We start from the raw sequence: 19,835 nt of genomic DNA, 5'->3' as shown, positions 1-19,835 counted from the left end.
CCTCCTTCTGCGCAGTAAAATCCTGATTCTATGATGCTGTAAACGATTGTTCTGCCTTGTGCAATTGTAAAAGTCCAGCTTAGTTTGAAATCCAGTTTAATTGCATAGAAAGTTTTCCTTGGTTTCAATGTGCCTCGATGTTCAGCTCAGGCAACTGTTCTGCTGTTTCAAAGCTTTGACAGGTGGCTGAGGTTCTGGCTGTTTTGGGTTCTGCTCAGGCAGGATTGCTTACACAACCTTCAAGAGAATGTCAATTTGAATGTTTGGTTGCCTTTCAAACCACTCATGGATTCTGATCATCAGGGGTTATTTCCACAGCTTTCCAGGGAAATGTGGGCCTATTTATTTTGACAGATTTATGAGCTTCTGAAGAGAATAATGATTTTTAAGTGGCTATTCGAGTAATGTTTCATTATTTTGACAGACTTATGGATATCAGTAGATTCCAGGGCAGCAGCTAACAATGCTGCTCTAAATGCATTGAACAGGACATATTCACTGGACCTCCAAGGTCTGGTTGGGACTATTTGTTCTCTATCGACACTGAGCCTATGCCCAACATCACTGGGCTGAAAAGAATAGTTACAGATGCCTCTGTCTCTCTTCCTTTTATCCTAGCTTCGAGAGGCCTCTGCCTGAAACCTTTTGCCACTGGAATAGATAGGGAAATTTGAACGTTAGAAAGCGGCAGCTATTCCTAATGCAGAGATAAAACAATGAAAAGGAACTGGCTTATTTTCAAATAGGCTGGTTTGCCTGCAGCAAGCAAGTGCACGGCAATTCAGCAATTCACTGGCATTGGGAAACTGGCCTTTTAAATTATCAATGGGGTTTTGGCAAGTAAGTACAAATGCTTTTTGTAAACATGCACTGCATTAAGTATGAATGAAGTAACAGTGACAAAAATTTGGATGGGTAATGTCATGCCACCAGTCCCACTTCTTTTAGTGATACCTACAGAAGGGGTTCACCCCTGCCTCAATCAGAAATTTCAGAAGCTAAACAACGGGCAGAGGCCCAATGTAATAGTTCTTTTTTAAAATGTTTTTATTAAGGCATTTATATATATATAAATCAAACACAAACAAAACCAAAAAGAGAACAAACAGGAAATCTCTTGACAAATAAATAACCAACACGCACGCCCAGCCCTCCCTGCTGTGCCCCCCACCCTCTCTGCCTCCTCTTTTTTTTTAAACCCCAAAACCGTCCCCCCCGCTCGCCCTGCTGACTTTACTAGCCTGGAAGAAGTCGCTGAATGGCTTCCATCTCCAGGAAAACCCCTCCACAGATCCTCTCAAGGTGAACTTGATTTTTTTCCAGCCTAAGGAAGTCCGTCAGGTCGCTCACCCACACCCCCGGTTTCGGCAACTCCGAGTCCCTCCATCCCAACAGGATCCATCTCCGAGTTACCAGAGAGGCAAAGGCCAAAATGTCAGCCTCTCTCACCCCCTGGACTCCCTGGTCCCAATGTAATAGTTCTTTTCTTAATTTTGTCCCCCCCACCCCCCACAATCTACACTGTTAATGAGCTAAAAACTGAAAGTAATCAGACCTAATAGTCTTTTGATAGAATATCAAATGTGTAAAGCTAATTGAGTAGACGATGGGGATAAGAAATGAAAGTGTATTGGTAATTATTTAAACCAAAATAAGAACTGGATAAGCAGGAAGGTGGAACTTCGCCAAAGTTGGGGAAATAAAGAAGAACGAGATGTTCCAGGTCCATGCCCTTGGGTAAATTCTCATGAATGAAATTTACAGTCTTAAAGAAACACAATTAAATGAATGGTCGCAACAACATACATTGCAACCTAGAAATCTAATAAAAGCTGACCAACAATACACAGCTCCAAATGTCTGACCACACAAGAAAAGCCTAATTTATACCATAAGACACAAGGGGAAACAACCTCTCCCATCTACTCTGTCGAGCTCGCTGAGGATCTATATGTCTCAATAAGGTCTGTCTCTCATTTTTCTAAACTCCAGTGAGTACAGGCCTAACCTAGTCAACCTCTCCTCATAAGAAAATCCCTCCGTGCCCGGGATCAACTTAGTGAACCTTCACTGGAATGCTTCCAATGCCAGTATATAATTTCTTAGATAAGGGGGCCAAAACTGTTTACAATATACGTATGTGACTTGTGAAAATAAGCATGTATATCCGCTTTGTAATTGAAGCTGTAAGCATATTCAACATTCCTTCATTGGAGGATAAACAACAAAAGGAGATGAAGGTCTGAGAAATTTGAAAATTTACTTTAATTCAGTACATTCTGGTTAATTTTAAGCACTTTCATATTTCACAATTAATTTTAGTTTAAAGAATGGATAGAAAAGTGACATTTGGATTTTCAACAGACGAAACAGGTAATAATTTCCTTAAATATCCTCCTGGCCCTGAATCACATCCAACCACAGCCTTTCAGAGAGGCATTGGTCACTGGATTAAAAAGGAAGGCAGGATAGGGGTGGCATGATTGAAATTGAGAAGGGGGAAGTCTAAGTATGGGCGTGATGACAAAGAGGTTTGATTGCCTGAAGGCTGTGGTTGGGCAGACTGAAAATTCCTTTTGAGGATTGTCTGTTATTATCATTGTGGTCTTGGCTTAGGTTGTCTTATGGGATCGATAGAAACTGCAGGAGGCAAGGTTGTTGGTAAACTATATCTTTTATTAAACATTCTTCTCAATATATATAGAAAAAGGCTTCGCACAGACTCTGTTGTCATTTGCTCCTACATCACTGATGATGTAGCCTGTTTACATATTTAACATTAACAATACAGATTTGGAGAGCACTCCTGCTGTTCCTGGCCCACAAGTAGCTGTGATATTTAGAGCCGAGTTTCCTTTGGTCAACATCTCCTGTCAATATTTCTTCTGCTGGGCAACAAATAACACAGAGTTCTTCTGTAGTGTACCTGAAAACATATTGCAGTACTGATGAATTATTAGACTGCAACTTCTGAATCTTGAGTAGGCCCGATTATGTTTAGCACACTAGTTCACAAAGTATGGTTCACAGACTATGGGTGGACCACCAGCAAGGGTCCTCCAGGTGCGGAGGCATCACGGCTAGAAGGCTCACCATGGCTCGCCAACACAGCAGCCCAACATTGTTTAAAGTACCCTAAATTTTACCCCTCACCCCACTCGCTCCCATCCACCCCCATGTCATCTCATGTCCCTTCAGGTCACCCATCCCACCCCATGCAACCACAGATTGCCCATGCCACCCCAGCGCCCCTCAGCTTCCACACGTCTCCTCTAATGCCACTCCATACCCCTTCAGATCCACCAGGCCACCTTGATGCAACCTCCCTTATTCACCAACTCAGTTTGCAGCCCTTGGAAATCTATGCAATAGCATGCTATTTTATTAAACCTTGAATAATTGAATAAAACTTTGAATTAAAACCCACTATCATTGATAATGGAAAATAACTACTCCAGTACAAAAATTGTAATCCTTTAAGCGCCTATTAAGTTTTTAAACAAACAAGAAACCTCATCAAATGCATAATTTGTTATTACAGCCTCTTAAAAGTTTCAGTTGTTCTTGAATCAATCGACCTCCTGTTAAACTGAAGGAATTAACTACTTTTGAAACTGGCGACAACTGTTACAAGAAAGCTTTCAGGTACGTTGCGTGAAACTAATGTATTTCCATTTCAAAGCAGAGTCCTGTCAATCACGGGTGGGGAGCAGGTGAAGAGATTTTTCAAATTTCAAAAACATGGATATTTTAACAGCCAGAGCAGGAAGTCAATTTAAATCATAGCACAAAACATGGCAGCAGAAGCTGACAAGACATTTTCTTTTTACATTTTTTAATGCATTATGGCACCTTCTTCAATAGAAAAATGTATTATAATACACCATAACACTTAGACAATGGTGGTCATTGAAAAGATCAACTTACCTTTACTGGACAGATTGCTGTGACAACTCATTGCATTAAAAATACATTAGAATACAGCATCTAATAGTGACATTTGAAGGTGTCAAAACATTTGACATTTTCCTTCAAGAATGCTCTCACTCCTGAGTCAGCTTCCCCCAGTGATCACAAACTCTCCAAGGTGGTACGTCTTTTTAGCGCTTACAAAACTCATATTGGCACACGGGAAAGTGTGTGTGGGAGGTAATGGAGACCCTAACCTTGGAAGAGGGATGTGCGCATTTTACCCCCAGGGCCTTCCCAACTGGCCAAAAGGGCACACAAAAAGGGTATGGCGTTGAGAAGGCTGAGGAAAATTGTTTATCTTGTCAAAGAAAATAAGTTTGGTGCTTTGCTACCTCATTTCCAATGGGGGATGAAAATTCCGTCCCAAAAAGATTATTCTCCCATTGCCGGTTTAGCAGTAAAGTAAGATGACCATTTTCCCACTGATAGCCCATTGCAATTTTCTCCTGGGCCATCTTTCATTGTGTCGGGCAAGTTCAGAATCATAGAATTTACAGTGCAGAAGGAGGCCATTCGGCCCATCAAGTCTGCACCGGCCCTTGGAAAGAGCACCCTACCTATGCCCAAACTTCTACCCTATCCCGCAACCCAGTAATCCCACCCAAACCTTTTGGACACAAAGGCAATTTAGCATGGCCAATCTAACTAACCTGCACATCTTTGGACTGTGGGAGGAAACCGGAGCACACGGAGGAAACCCACGCAGACACAGGGAGAACGTGCAGATTGCACACAGACAGTGACCCAAGCCGGGAATCAAACCTGGGACCCTGGAGCTGTGAAGCAACTGTGCTGACCACTGTGCCGCCATGTTCTAATTTGTTACTCTTAAGGTTACTGCTGCTGGGAGGCAGGATGTTAAGTACTGATAGATCTTTTAAAAGGCTACAGCCAGTTAAGGTGAGGAATTGTGGAGTCCTCTTCTTTCGAGCAGCAAAACCATAAAGTGTCTAAAAGAGCAGCAGTCTTGGGGGTGAGAGTAATCCGAAGCAGTAGCTTTCAGTTTTGCAGATGTGCCTATGGCACTGCTGTAACAGCGAGAAGGAGAGATTCTTGGCCATAGAGGGCAGGCAGATCCACAAGAGGCCATGTGGAAAGAGTTGGCAGGGTCAGTCTGTGCAATTTTAAACATCCCAAGAATGAGCAGACTGTGCAGGAAGATGTTTAGTGACCACCCAAGGGTAGCCAAGAGAAATCATGGCATTACTGCCAGTCCATATCCGATACCACTCATACAGCCTGTATTCACTTTCCTTACCAATCATACGCCTTCTGTCTTACGTTACACTCTGATGAAAAAACAATCTTTGTTTACAACCATTCAGGCAACTCCTTTCTCATACTGACGAGATTTTAGCAGTCACACACTTTTAAAACTAGCACATAATCAATAGCAAGGAAATGCACTGTAATAACTTGGTTTCACCAGTTATGAACAAACTATAAATGTTTATTAACACTCAGGGTGATGCAGATTCAATGCTTCCAGGGATGTCTCTAGTATGTAACTGAGCAAAAGCTCATGCTCTCCTCAGGTGATCCCGTGTGCTAATTACCGATTGGATGAGCAGGTGACATGACCCTTCAGAAGGTTGCCCCTTAAAGAGGCCAATTACTACTTCCACCCTCCCTACGTTCCTTACTATACAGAATCATAGTGAACTTAAACTGTTCCACATAATTATAACAATGAACATTTTTAATCAGTCCATCAAAAACTCTCTGGTGGCTTCCGCTTCCTTGTAGAGCGGCACAACTCCATCGGCTGAGGTGCTTCTGTTGGGATACTTTAAAAAAAAGAGTGCCCAATTCTTTTTTTCCCAATTAAGGGGCAATTTAGCGTGGCCAATTCACCTACCCTGCACACCTTTTTGGGTTGTGGGGGTGAGACCCACGCAGTCACGGGGAGAATGTGCAAACTCCACACAGACAGTGACCAGTGGGTTGGGATCGAACCCAAGTCCTCGGCAGCAGTGCTAACCACTGTGCCACCATGCTGCCCCTATGATGGGGTAATTTTTGTAGAAACTGTCACACTGAATGCTTCACCCGATGTCTATGTATTTACATTGTGTATCTATCGTATGTCCTATGTTTTTCATGTATGGAACAATCTGACTGGACTGTACGCAGAACAATACTTTTCACTGTTCCTCGGTACACGTGGCAGCAACAAATCCAAATACAATGCAACTAGGTCTCTGATGCTTCAACCCCCTCTGTTTCAGACAGAACAATACTCTCGCCTGTCAGATGCTGATTGGACATTTTATTTCCCAGGCAGCCAAGAACACTTCCAGCTGGAATCAGGCTGCAACATTGGCCCTTGGGACGACTCCCGCCCATGCAGATGTTCCACATGTTTCCTCAAAATCCTGTCTTGCACACTCACTTTGTAAGATAACAATCATGTCTAGGCCACGACAATTCCAGGAACGCTGCTTGGACCACTTCTGAAATTTCTCACATAAATTGGGTCATCTATTTTGAACAATCTTGCATCTTGGTTCCTCATTTGGTTGCACTGTCTTGCCGCTTGGTGATATGTTGTAAACAGGTGCAGTGCTAATTAGACCAGCCTATTTGAAAGTCTGGGTTTTACACAATTTTGGTCTTCATTGCTGATCATCATAATTTGAATTCACTTGGAGATGTCAAACAGACATTAGGAGGTTTCACACTCAAGCAGTGATCAGGTGTAATTTTTGGAGAGCAGTATATGGGCACTGAATGGCTGGCACACAATGGGATGATTCAGGATGGCTCAGGGACCACGTGAATGACCACATGGATCCTCACAAGTGGCACTAAAGATCATGGTGGAGGAGGTTCAAAGGATGATGATGAGGAAGACTCCATCTCTCCTTCCTGACCCTGTCTCCTGCAGCAGCTGCTGCTGCTCTGCCTGGCCTCATGTCCTCCTCATTTTTCTTCCGCAGATCAAGGGCAGCACGTTGGCACAGTAGTTAGCACTGCGGCTTCACAGCACCAGAGGCCCGGGTTCATTTCTGGCCTTGGGTGACTGTCAGTGTGGAGTTTGCACTTTCTCCCACAGCACAAAGAAGTGCAGGTTAGGTGGATTGGCCATGATAAATTGTCCCTTAGGGTCCAAAGATATGTAGGTTAACTGAGGTTATGGAGTTATGAGGATAGGGCAGGGGAATGGACATGGGTAGGGTGCTCTTTCAGAGGGTCGGTTCAGACTCAATGGGCCAAATGGCCTCCTTCTGCTCTGCAGGAATTCTATGGTTCTATGCGACCCATAGCAAGATGTTCATTACTAAACCGCCCTCTTTCTCCCGGTGACTCCAGAATGACATAGCATTTGCTCTTTTTAGACAAAGTCCTCAGAAGATTTCTGGAATCAATGGGGTGAATTCTCCACCTCGCCAACCGCGTGTTTCTCAGCGGCACACCGTTGCTGGCAGGGGAATTCTCCGTTCCCACTGCTGGCCAATGCGATCTCCCATTGTAGTCACCCCATGCCGCCAGGAAACCCATGGCAGGGTGCACTGCCGGGGGAATGGAGAATCCCATCGGTGGAGAATTCACCCCAATATTGATAGAGTGTTGGTGAAGTCGTGACAAAGTCCAAATATGTTTCAAACTACCTTTGCAAATATCCAACAGCAAGTGAACACTGAAAGATGATAGGATTTAAGCAACAGTTGAAATCCTCCACAACTCATTTACTCCCAATCAGCTGGCCAACTTTCAAGCTGTTATTGGATAGGCATATGGAGTGCACTAGAATGATTGGGAGTAGGTTAATTTGATCTTAGTTTCAGACTAGTTCGGCACAACATCGTGGGCCGAAGGGCCTGAACTGTGCTGTACAGTTCTATGTTCTATGTAACATTAGGAGAGGCCATTAGGAGAAATCCTTAATGAGCATTAGCAGGTAATTTAAGTGGCAGTCAGCCTTTTAACAATCCTCTGGGCAGTTGTTCGAGTACAAGCTTCAATCCCTTAACCAGAATGGTACTTTGCGTGAGTCATACGCTGAACTGACATTTTAGTTTAAGACTTTGGGCGGGATTCTCCGCAATCGGCGTGATGTCCGCTGACTGGCGCCAAAAACGGCGCAAATCAATCCGGCTTCGCGCCGCCCCAAAGGTGCAGCATTCTCCGCATCTTGAGGTGCCGAGCCCTCACCTTGAGGGGCTAGGCATGAGCCGGACTGATTTCCGCCCCGCCAGATGGCACGGAAATGACTTCGCCGGGCGACGCATGCGCAGGAGCGTCAGTGGCCGCTCACAGCATCCCCGCGCATGCGCAGTGGAGGGGATCTCTTCCGCCTCCGCCATAGTGAAGACCATGGCGAAGGCGGAAGGAAAAGAGTGCCCCCACGGCACAGGCCCGCCCGCGGATCGGTGGGCCCCGATCGCGGGCCAGGCCATCGTGGGGGACCCCCCCGGGGCCAAATTGCCCCACGCCCCCCCCCCAGGACCCCGGAGCCCGCCCGCGCCGCCTTGTCAATCCGTTCAAAAGGTGGTTCAATCCACGCCAGCTGGCGTGGTTTGACAGCGGCGGCACTTCAGCCCATCGCGGACCGGAGAATCGCCGGGGATGGGCCGGCCGACCAGCGCGATTTCCGCCGACCGGCACGGCGCGATTTCCGCCCCCGTCAAATCTCCGGTGGCGGAGAATTCGGGACACAGCGGGGGCGGGATTCACGCCGGCCCCCAGCGATTCTCCGACCTGGTGGGGGGTCGGAGAGTTGCGCCCCTTATTTCATCCACTGTGAAGCGCTAAAGTATCCAAGAAAATCATCCCCTAAGACTACATAATTCCTAAATTACAAAAAAGACTTCCATGTATTGCAATTACAGTGCCTTTCCACTTTGTATTCCAAAGTCGATTCAGTTATAGTAAAGGTGTGCTGCTTTATTGATCTTTCATGCATTATCCTTGCTGATATTGTGTGGAGTGAGTGTGTATTGACCACTGAGTCAATTCTTATTTGGAAGAAACTGTAGCATCATTACATTTTGCTATTTTAACCTTCTCATTACATTGAACGCAATGAACTGCTGGGCTAGAGTCATATGTGTCGAATCCATGTAAATTTTCACACTTACTTGTCCTCCTCCTGGTGAGGTCATTAAGCATCTTTCAGCGATGTTGTTGATGGATTCAGCCATTTCTTCCCATGTCAAGCCCTATTCTTGTGTACTGCTCACACAGAGGCAGAACCTTGTGGAGACGAGGGGGGGGTGAGGTGGTTTCGGCCATCAGCTGGAGAGCTGACAACACATTCATGTTGCCTCTTTTCAAGAGGGCCTACCGCATCTTGTGCCACGCCAGCAATGGCCATTTCCTGAGATTAAGCACATCAGGAGCAGAGGTCCTGCCTGCCCAAGAGCTGCCAGCCAATCAGAGGTCACTGGCCTTTTTGTACTTAGCAGCAACACCAGAAAGGCTGCAGATGCTATTAGCTCTACACCCACATAAGGCCTCAGATCAAGGTGGGACCCAAACATACGCGAATGATGGCAGGAGGGCGATTGCAAAACGGTGGACATGGGGAAGGGCATATTAAGGGTGTTCGTAGGAAGGGAAAGTGGGTGGCTCTCAATGGACTCCCATCTTCCCAATACTGGGTCCTTTGATCAAACACTAAATGCCTTTCAACAACAACCCCCCCCCCCACACCACCTCACCCCAACCCAGATGTCATTGGCAAGCAAACACACCAGGGTTTGTTTGTCATGTTCTCCACATGGTGAGCACCCCCCAGCTGTTATATTGATATATTGCACACTTTGACATATCAAGCTAAAAAAGTACCAAGCCTGCGATTTAGCAGCTGTGCTAGCTCTAGGCTTAAATCCCATAATGGCAGCCAAATCTTGTGAGAGGCCAAAAATGGGATTTGTACCAGTGAGGTTTTGTTTTCCAATATTTTCTGCCCCCCTCTGATGCTGGGATCCGGTTCGCATCCAGGAAGGGTGCAAGCCTGCTTTGCATACATTATAATATTTCATGACACCCTGGGCAAAAGTGTGGTCAATTCCAGCCCCATTCATCCTGGAGACACAACACCAGTGGGGTAAATGGTTGTTCCATGCTTTCTTCACAGTAGATTAAGATCTTTGTTTTGCAGTCTGCACTAGTCATAAATCCCTACAGTGCAGAAGGGGGCCCATCGAGTCTGCGCCGGACCTTGGAAAGAGCACCCTACTTAAGCCCACGCCTCCGCCATATCCCTGTAACCCAGTCACCCTACCTAATCTTTTGGACACTAAGGGGGCAATTTAGCATGGCCAATCCACCTAACCTGCACACCTTTGGACTGTAGGAGGAAACCGGAGCACCCAAGGGTAACCCCCGCAGACATGGGGAGAAAATGCAAACTCCACACAGACAGTCACCAAGGCCGGAATTGTGCCAGAATTAAACAAATAAGCGTGGTGAGGGACATGGCAGGACACTAACCCCTGGTATCCAAGCACTGCCACCTGGCATGGCAACCTGGCAGTGCCAATCTGGCAGTATCAACCTGGCATTGCGCAATGGGAGAGTTCCCCTTGTGTGTGGTGGGGTGGGGCATGCCCTGATGCTTGTGGGGTGAGGGGAGTGCCCCAAAGTTTGTGGGGGTGCCCTGATGCTTGTGGAGGGCGGGCTATGCCTGTATTTAGGACTGGGTGGGAATGACTCGGTGTTTATCAGGTGACCTAGGATGTAGCACTCGGAAGATATTATGCACAGTCCCAGGATAGTAAACACACAAGTGTATGATTCTGAGGTGGTGGTTGTACACGATCTAAAAAATCAGGGAGTGGAATTCAGGGAGTGTTAATATAGGGCACTCCCTGATGCCCCAGTGCTCGCAGGGTGACACGCGTGCCACCACAATGTTTATAAACTTAAAGGTTTGATTGGCAGCTCCTGGATCACATCAAAGAGAGTTAAGTGCTTTCTGTTAGTTTCATAGCTCACTACTTCAAAGTCACACAAGCAAGAAGGCAGATGAATGAAACAATGCAGACAGCTGGGGGGTGTGGAAGTTGTCAATCACATTGATTTTATAACAACAATCACATGGGTTTTATAGTAAAATCAATATCCAGAAGAAATGAAAGAATGGCATACAGATCAAAGATCTGAGGGGGGTTAAACCCAGCTGACTGGTTTTCTCTTTCCAGAAATTGACAGGTGCTGCTTCCTTGACATGAGCCACCAGGTGTATTGCAGAGGTGAGTTTTAAAGCAGTGATTTTAAAACTCTCTCTAGCTTCCAGACAGGGGTCTTTCTTCCTTGGGGTTTCCAGACAGGGGTATCACTTCTGGGGGGCTTCGAGACAGGAGACTCGTGTGCAGGTGTCTGGTGAGGGTGGGCAGGTGTTGCATTGTGAGGGAGAGAGTGGAACTTCCGATAGACTTTGGGACAATTCTCTTAAAAGGTTATCCCCTTAGCCCACCGCGAGGCCCATCGCGAGGTCCACCACGTCAGGGCCATGCTTGTCAAGACCAATTCCCACCCAGAGGAACTGGGGAATCACGAGGGCTCAGAGAATATGTTGCCAAGCCCTTTAATAGGGTGCGAGTGAGAGTGAACGTGGAGAGGATATTTCCACGAGTAGGAAAAACTAGAACCCGAGAGCACAGCCTTAGACTAAAAGAATGATCCTTTAAAACAGAGGTGAAGAGGAATTTCTTCAGCCAGAGGGTGGTGAATCTGTGGAACTCTTTGTCACAGAAGGCTGTGGAGGGCAAATCACTGAGTATCTTTAAGACAGAGATAGATAGGTTCTTGATTAATGAGGGAGTCAGGGGTTATGGGGAGAAGGCAGGAGAATGGGGATGACAAAGATATCAGCCATGATTGAATGGCGGATCAGACTCGATGGACTGAGTGGCCTAATTCGGCTCCTATTTCTTATGTCTTAAAACAGGTCTCCTGAACAAAATTGGGGCAAAGCTCCTGCTTTAAGTAACATTGGAGATGATAACCTGTTTGAACACTGAACACATTCTGGCTTCTGCAGTAATTTTTGAAACAAATCCTTCGATTCAGATAGTGAGGAATGAGGGCATTTAAAGTCACACGTTGCTTTGGGCTGAAATAGAATGTTGGGCATATTAATTTTTACAGTATTCCAAGTTCGTTACAAAATTATTTTTGCCCAAATGTTGGTAGAAGATCAGTACATCTCATCCTGGCATTATTTGTTATGGAGATATAGGTCGGAATTCTCCGCGTCGGAGAATCGTCGGGGGCGCGGCAAATTCCCGCCACGTCGCTCCGACGCCGGGCCGCTGATTCTCCGGTTGCCGGAGAATCGGTGCCAATCGCGCCCGTGCGGCCGCCGCAGCGCTGGTCGGGGGTGCTGAAATAGGCCACCGCTGCGATTCTCCACGGGCGATGGCCCGAACTCCAGCCGAGTTCCGCCGGCGTGATCCAACCTGGTACCACCCGGCGGGAGCTCGGACCCATGGCTGCAGTGAACGTCCTGGGGGGGGGGGGGCTGACTCCGGGGGTCCTCCACGGGGTCCAGGCCCGCGATCGGGGGCTTCCGATCAGTGGGCGGCCACGATCTGGAAGGGGCCTACCTTCTTCCACGCGGCCTGCTGTAAGGTCCCCGACATGTTACACCGCGCCGGCGCAGATACGTCAACCACGTGCATGCGCCGCCGCAGAGACGGCAACCACACATGTGCCAGCGCGGGTCCGCGCATGCGCGCGACAGCCGTTTCTGCGCTGGCGCATGCACGTGGTTGCTGTCCCCGCGCCGGCGCATGCGCCATGCAGGGCTGCCTTTTGGCGCTGGAGCAGCGCGCGGCACTCCAGCGCCGTTCTAGCCCCCTAAAAACCAGTGAATTGCTGGACCAGGAGGCCCGTTGACGCCGGCGTACACCACTCCGGTGTTTAAGCCAGCGTCAACACTTGGACGGATTTCAGAGAAACCCGGCCACAGTGTTAGCATTCGTGTTACTGATCTCTATCTTTCTCCCAGGAACTGCTCATGCTTGGAAAGCCCAGAAGCAAATGTAGTGTTCATTGAGGTCATGAAAAAAAGGTGCATTTCTAAAATTGGCCTCACTATAATATCTGCATATCAAATGGTCTAAAAGGAACACTTTTTACTGCCTGTGCATCAAGGGAAACGTGACAATCAGTATTGCAACAATTTTAAGATCCTATTAATGACGGTGGGTGGACTCCAGATGTTACCGACAGCTCCAGAGTCTTGTTAGTCCCATTAGGAGGGGTGGCCACTTATGAGGAAGGTTGGAGACCGTAAGCGTGACTCAAAAAGGAGGGATCTTCAGAGATAAAATTTTAAATGAGAATTACGGATGGCATTCCGTTGGAGTGGAGGCAGAAGTGTTCGAGCACGAAATGCAGCCTTTCCTTCCAGCGGTCCCCTCTCTGGAATATCGTGCCTCCATCTCAGATGCCCCTGCCCGAAGCCTGCAGCAGGGAATCTGTCTCCACCACACTTGTGGGCTCATTAAGTGAGGATGCCAGAATTGTATGAAAGTCATGCAAAATTGAGGCCTTAGATATGTAATTGACTGTCTGCCTTCATTCAATGGGAAGTCGTTCCAATTTCCAGGCCAACTCTGGAAAACATCCCTGGTGGAGGGAACATGTTGGTCAGCTGTTCTGGTCCCACTTCCCACTGTTTTCCTGTACCACGGCTCTCGGAAATTCAGCCCATTATGTCTCCTATTTTAGTATCATCAGCAAATGTAGACACTGATCCCTCTAGCCCTACATAAAAATCACTGATATACACAATGAACAGATGTGGTTCCAGAACAGTATTGGGATCACTGTCTCAATGTTCCTCTCTTCACTCACTCTAGGAATTCTGAGAACCATTCAAACTCATAGAAGGTTAGAGTTTCGCCTGGTGGTCCAGGCATAAAATTGCCATTGTAGATTTTCTGCCTGTTACAGCATTTTCCAAATTCTCATTTCTGCTGGAATCAATGGAAATTAAAATCAGTCTGTTTCTAAAATGGATAGCTAATTCGCTCTGCCAGTTTAATGCTAACGGCACAGATTTTGGGGGAAATCCTGGCTCCATGAACCCGAACTGTAAAAATGGCTGCTTGGACATCGGATTTTCAGTTGGGGTGAGGGTGGAAGGAGGGAGCGAGGGTGGAAGGAGGGAGCGAGGGCGGAGGGGATGGGGCGAGGGCTAGAATACGTTTCGAGGCAGGTGACCTGGGAAGAGGTGAGAAAGCTGCCTGGTGCGGGAGCAGACTGGGCAAAGGTCCTGCCTCAGGGCTCCGGCACTGTGTCCAAAATTAATTAAAAGATTAAAACATAAAACATCCATCCAACCATCGTTCCTCACTCTTCATGCCCCATCCATGTTAATCCACACTATCACCTATCCCCGCCCATCCCCATATGGTCCCTCATGCTCCCTATGCCAACCTATGCCCCTCTGCGCCACCACAGCACTTCATAACCACTGTGCCATCCTATGTCCCTCTCTTTATCCCCAAGGCATCTCATACTCCTGTGCCACCTTCTGCCCATCTACCCACACACCATGACTCCTCATATCCTCATGCCAACTCATGCCCCCACTCATCCAACATGCTCTTTTTAGCCTCTATGTCAACTTAGTGCCAACTCAGGCAAACCTATGCCCCCATCCACCACCCTTTGATGGTACCCCCATCCATGCCAACTCACCTAGTATCCCCCATGGGAAAACATCAAGAACAATGCTGGCATAAAATTAAAGTTATGAGTCTGTTGATGATATCACGATTAAAAAAATCATAGATTATCATAGAATTTACAGTGCAGAAGGAGGCCATTCGGCCCATCGAGTCTGCACCGGCTCTTGGAAAGAGCACCCTACCCAGGGTCAACACCGCCACCCTATCCCCATAACCCCACCCAACACTAAGGGCAATTTTGGACACTAAGGGCAATTTATCATGGCCAATCCACCTAACCTGCACATCTTTGGACTGTGGGAGGAAACCGGAGCACCCGGAGGAAACCCACGCACACACGGGGAGGATGTGCAGACTCCGCACAGACAGTGACCCAAGCCGGAATCGAACCTGGGACCCTGGAGCTGTGAAGCAATTGTGCTATCCACAAGGCTACCGTGCTGCCCCTAATACTCGTATTAATTTTTACAAAGCACATTCAATACCTTGAAATTCCTTCAACTAATGTCTTCTGAAAACAATCATTTCACTTAAGGACTTAGTTTCTTATGAAAACAAAAAATTCTACCCTATAACCACTTGGAGATGTTGAACAAACTGCTCACTTAACAGTCACCCCAAGTGATCATGTTAGTTAGTAAAACTGGTCATTGCAACACAATTCCTAGAATGATATCCCTCAGAGTTAAGTTAACAGACAGTTTGAAATATCAAGCACTTTTTAAAACTCCACACACTTTTTAAAAATGTAAAGACTAGCAGAGTTAAGTCCTTTCACAACCTTGACAGATCCAATGCGTTTTGATAGTGATTTGACAGTTGCTTAACAGCTTTGACAATTCTTTGACAGCATTAGCAGTTCTTTAACAGTTCCAATAAGTTTATGCACTTTCCACACATATTAATTTCTACTTTTAACAATTCCAAAGCATGCCTTACCTCTCCCATGAGTTCCTCACCTCTTCAAAAAGGTGTCTTCCCTCTCCCAAATTAGTCCCAGGACGACATCCAAAGGGACACTTCTCCAAATGAATCTACCAGGTTGTCTAATCTGCATATGTCCTGTTTCACACTCCCTACCAAACTCCCACTCTACTGGATGCAGCTAATGGTTTGTCATAAATGGCCAGCTGCCTCCATAAACCACACATGCACAAACCCTGGCTCAACCACACTCCCGACCCACAAAAATAAGAAATGCCATGCTCAGGGGCAGCAGTTAGAATTTTCAGCTATTGCTGCTATTTCAACCATGATGGAGAACCTCTTTGACGTGATGAAAATCTGGGTCAATGTCTCTAGCCACAGCCATTGTGTAATGGTAACTAAATACTGAATTTGCCAAGGGGCTTTGGAATGCATTCGTAGAGTTAAAGATTATAGCAGAGACCACATGTCAACATTTCACATTAGGTTAAATATGTGGTTAAAGAAAGGGGGGAAAGGCTTATGGAATTCTGGCTACTGTGAAAGTATGTGTGTGAATGAGTACACAGCATGTGGACTGAGTGAGGTTTTACTATGTTATGCCCTGTGGCCAAATACCCTGCCAACATTTGCAAATGAAGAACGGGCATTGTAGACATCAGAGAACAACAAAGCCCAATGGAACCGTCCCCCACAAAAAGGTTACCGGCCTTGATTTACTGACTGGCATTATTTTAATGTTGGGTTAACCCATTCATTTTTATATGATGATGCTACCATTACAATAACTCCAATAGGAACATCTAAGCTAATGCTTCCAAGGGAGGAGGATAAGAGAGAACATTCCATGATGGAAAATAAATAGGGCTGTCCTCAAAGTAGTCCTGAAGAGATCAAACATCCCTGCCACTCATGGGTGTCACTAGCTTTGGCCAAGCAAAGCAGAACCATTCAGAAAGGCACCAAACATTAAGCGTACAAAACTCCAAAACAACACATCTATCCAACTCGTGAGCATCACCTGTTCTGCATGTGGCAAAGTCTGCAGATCACACTTTGGGCATGTCGGCCAGCTCAGATTCCATCAAACCAGAGTGAAACCAAGGCATCCTTGATCCCACGGGCCTGTCGAAGAAGAAGAACAAAAATGAAGAGGTGCTGTTGCCTGATCGTTCGCCCAGTTAGATTAATCACAATAAAGGAATTAATCACATCACTGACTGCATCGGCTGCTACCGATTGGAAAAGGTGGAGAAAGGAGCAGTAAAACTGAAAAAAGCAGTTAAAAAGTTTGTCCTGAAGCAGATGGAATATGAATATTCTCTGGTGTCCAGTATAGAAGAAATCGCAATGCCAGGAACTGTGTCATTGAAGTAATGATCCTTTTAATGCCTCGACAGCAGGAGCTGTTTGTTCCCTCAGACATTCCAAACAAATGGAAGCCAGCGCTTGACCGTCCTTTAATAAATCTACATACTCATAGGAATCCTGCGGAGGTTGTTTGTTTTACAATTGTGAAAATATCAATGTTTTGACTCCCTACTGATCCCAATTTAAAAGTCAACAAATTATTATTTTCTTCGTACCAGCTCCCCGCATTGTAAATGATAATTTTCCACCAGAGGTTTTGATATTTTGGAACAGCATGTGCTCCCCTCGGCAAGCTGCAGAGAAAGTGAAGGATTTAAGACATGTTTTATGTCTGTGTGACAAACTTTCTGCTGGTCCTTTTTAAAAAAAGGTCTTAGACTTAAAAACATCCAGATGTTTCTTCTTTAAATGTCACAGATGTTTGCTTTCATGTGGGAACTCATTCAACTGCCAAACTATGGACCCAGCACATTGAGAGGATTAAATCTCAAATATTCAGCTGAGTAGCATAGTTTTTTTCTCGATGTTTCACCTGTTGAAATAGGGAATAGTGGGCTGGATCCTCCGATTTTGAGGCTATGTCCCCATGTCGGCGTGGGAACGGTGGAGTTTTACAAAAGAAAACATGGCGCAAAATGACCACCGATCCTCCATTTTGCTGGGGGCTAGCAGCCGAGCAGCACAGAGCACCCGTGGCGTGCAACATGGTGCCGGCCGCTCGTGGACCCAGCCGGCGGAATAGTGCCCACACTTTGCCTGGCTCATGCGCCTCGGACCACCTCCCACAGTGCCTCCAGCTGGTGACATTGACCCCTCTGTCCGCGGACGGTCCTCCCCCGACTGTGGCGGCGCTGGACTGAGCCCGCAGCCGCCATGCCGAGTTCCCGGCGGATGAGTCCATGAGTGACTGATGCCGTCAGGAACTCGGCAGGTCAGGGGTGGAGCATCGGGGGGGTGGACCTCAGGCAACGTCCTGAGGCCGCGATATGTCGTGCGGAGTACTCTCCAAATATGCTGCTTTCATGATGTGCCAGCCCCGATTTCAGCGCAAACTTTGATTCTCCGGCCAATCGCCAAACACGATTTCGGCGTTGCCGACCGGAGAATGCCGCCCAGTATATTTGCAAAAAGCACAATAATCCTGAAGAGGTTTACTGAAATTTTAAACTGCAAAAACATCTCCTTCGGCCGTCGCCGAAATCGGGAAACGCGATGGGGTGAAGATTCGGTTCCGAAGCCAAAATTGAGGTGGGTGCTGATTTCACGCCAAATCGTATTTTGGCAGCAAGGAACTGGAGCCATGTACAGACATGGACTGCCATTACCGTAGCCTGCTAGTGTAGCCACCTAAATTGGCCAGCTCCCGATTTAAAATGGCGAACGGCAAAGGCTGATGGGAAAGTCAGCCAACATAGACAGAAACCAGCAGCTGCAGGTTTGCTGTGTATTTACCTCTGCAAAGGCCAGACAACATCGATACCAGCGACCATCACCATAACAATGTAGCAACCATCTGCATACTGATGAGCAATCCCTGGGAACAATAAGTAACATTTTGCACACACAAAGCAAAGCCAGAGTCCTCAGCTCCAGCAGGAGCCAACACAAAGGAGGTGAACGAGCACCTCAAGACCGCCCATCGATCAGGGAACCGCTCCAGTATTGGAGAAAATCGAACCAAGTGATTGGGACAAAGTCCAATCACTTGGGACCAGGTACAGGGTCCGCCCCGAAAGGCGGGATGCCCCTGGGGGCTATAAGAGTTAAGCCCCAAGTTCAAATCGGTCTCTCTTCACCTCTTCGTCCTGCCCGGGTCACCCAGCAACACGAACCAACATTGACCGTGACCGGTGCAGTGACTCCCGACAGAAGGAAGTCTTAATTCAATGCTCGCTACGAGATAGGCGCTCCTTTCTACCAATCCGTACCAACTTCGAATCCCGCAGACTCAGAACCCGAACGAAAGGCCATTTGTTTCCCTGACCTGGTGGGCCAGTCCGAAGTTAAGTATAGGCCTGTTAGTTGTAGAAGTAGCTTGGACGTAGAATTTGTGCATGGGTAGCGATTACTGTGTATAATAAATGTGCTTTGATTTGAATGTTACTAATCGGTGTATTGGATTATTGATCATTACTCGGACTTGAACCTCGTGGCGGTATCATAAAGATACCTGGCGACTCGAGAGCAAAGGTAATAAAACAGAGCAATTGAACCAACGGAAAGTTAGCAACACTAGGCACCCCACTGACTTCTCACCTTGGCACCTGCTTCTGCGAAGTGATACCAGCCGTATGGGCTCCCTCACACCCCCCCACCACCCATCACCCCTGCACCCCAACCTCCACCATACCGCCACCCATGGCCGCGGTGGGACATCATGTGGCCCACTCAAGGGCAACACCCACAGTAGCCCCTACCAGGGCACCGGATGGGGGCCGTGGAGCATACCGCTGGCAAGGGCAGCATGTGCCGACGGTACCCCTGGCGGCAGGGATGGGCCAGAGGCCTCCACGGGGCCAGGCACCAATGGGGCCAGGGGTGTTGGGACAGAGCCCGCAGTGCCAACTGGGGGCACCATGTAACCCATTGGACCTGGTTTCGCACGTGGGTATGCGCCATGCCAACATGTCTGCCTTTCACCCTCTGCAGACAAAGGATATTTGAATAAAACCAGCAATGGTGGCCTTCCTACTCGTCGATGCAACCCTGGTGGAGACTCTGCAGCTGCACAAGCTGAAGCTGCTCGAGCAGGAGAAAGGTGCAGCAGCAGTGCATGCAGCAGCAGATCATGCAGCAGTGGAGTGTTGTGCAGCAGAGCATGCAGCAGCGGAGTCTGCAGCAGCGGTGTGGGCAACAGCAGAGCGTGCAGCAGCAGAGCATGCAGCAGAGGAGCGAGGAGCAGCGGAGCATGCAGCA

This window comes from Scyliorhinus torazame, chromosome 7 (assembly GCF_047496885.1).
Source record: "Scyliorhinus torazame isolate Kashiwa2021f chromosome 7, sScyTor2.1, whole genome shotgun sequence".
In the NCBI taxonomy this organism is placed as follows: Eukaryota; Metazoa; Chordata; class Chondrichthyes; order Carcharhiniformes; family Scyliorhinidae; genus Scyliorhinus; species Scyliorhinus torazame.
Note: the sequence above shows the minus strand (reverse complement) of the source record.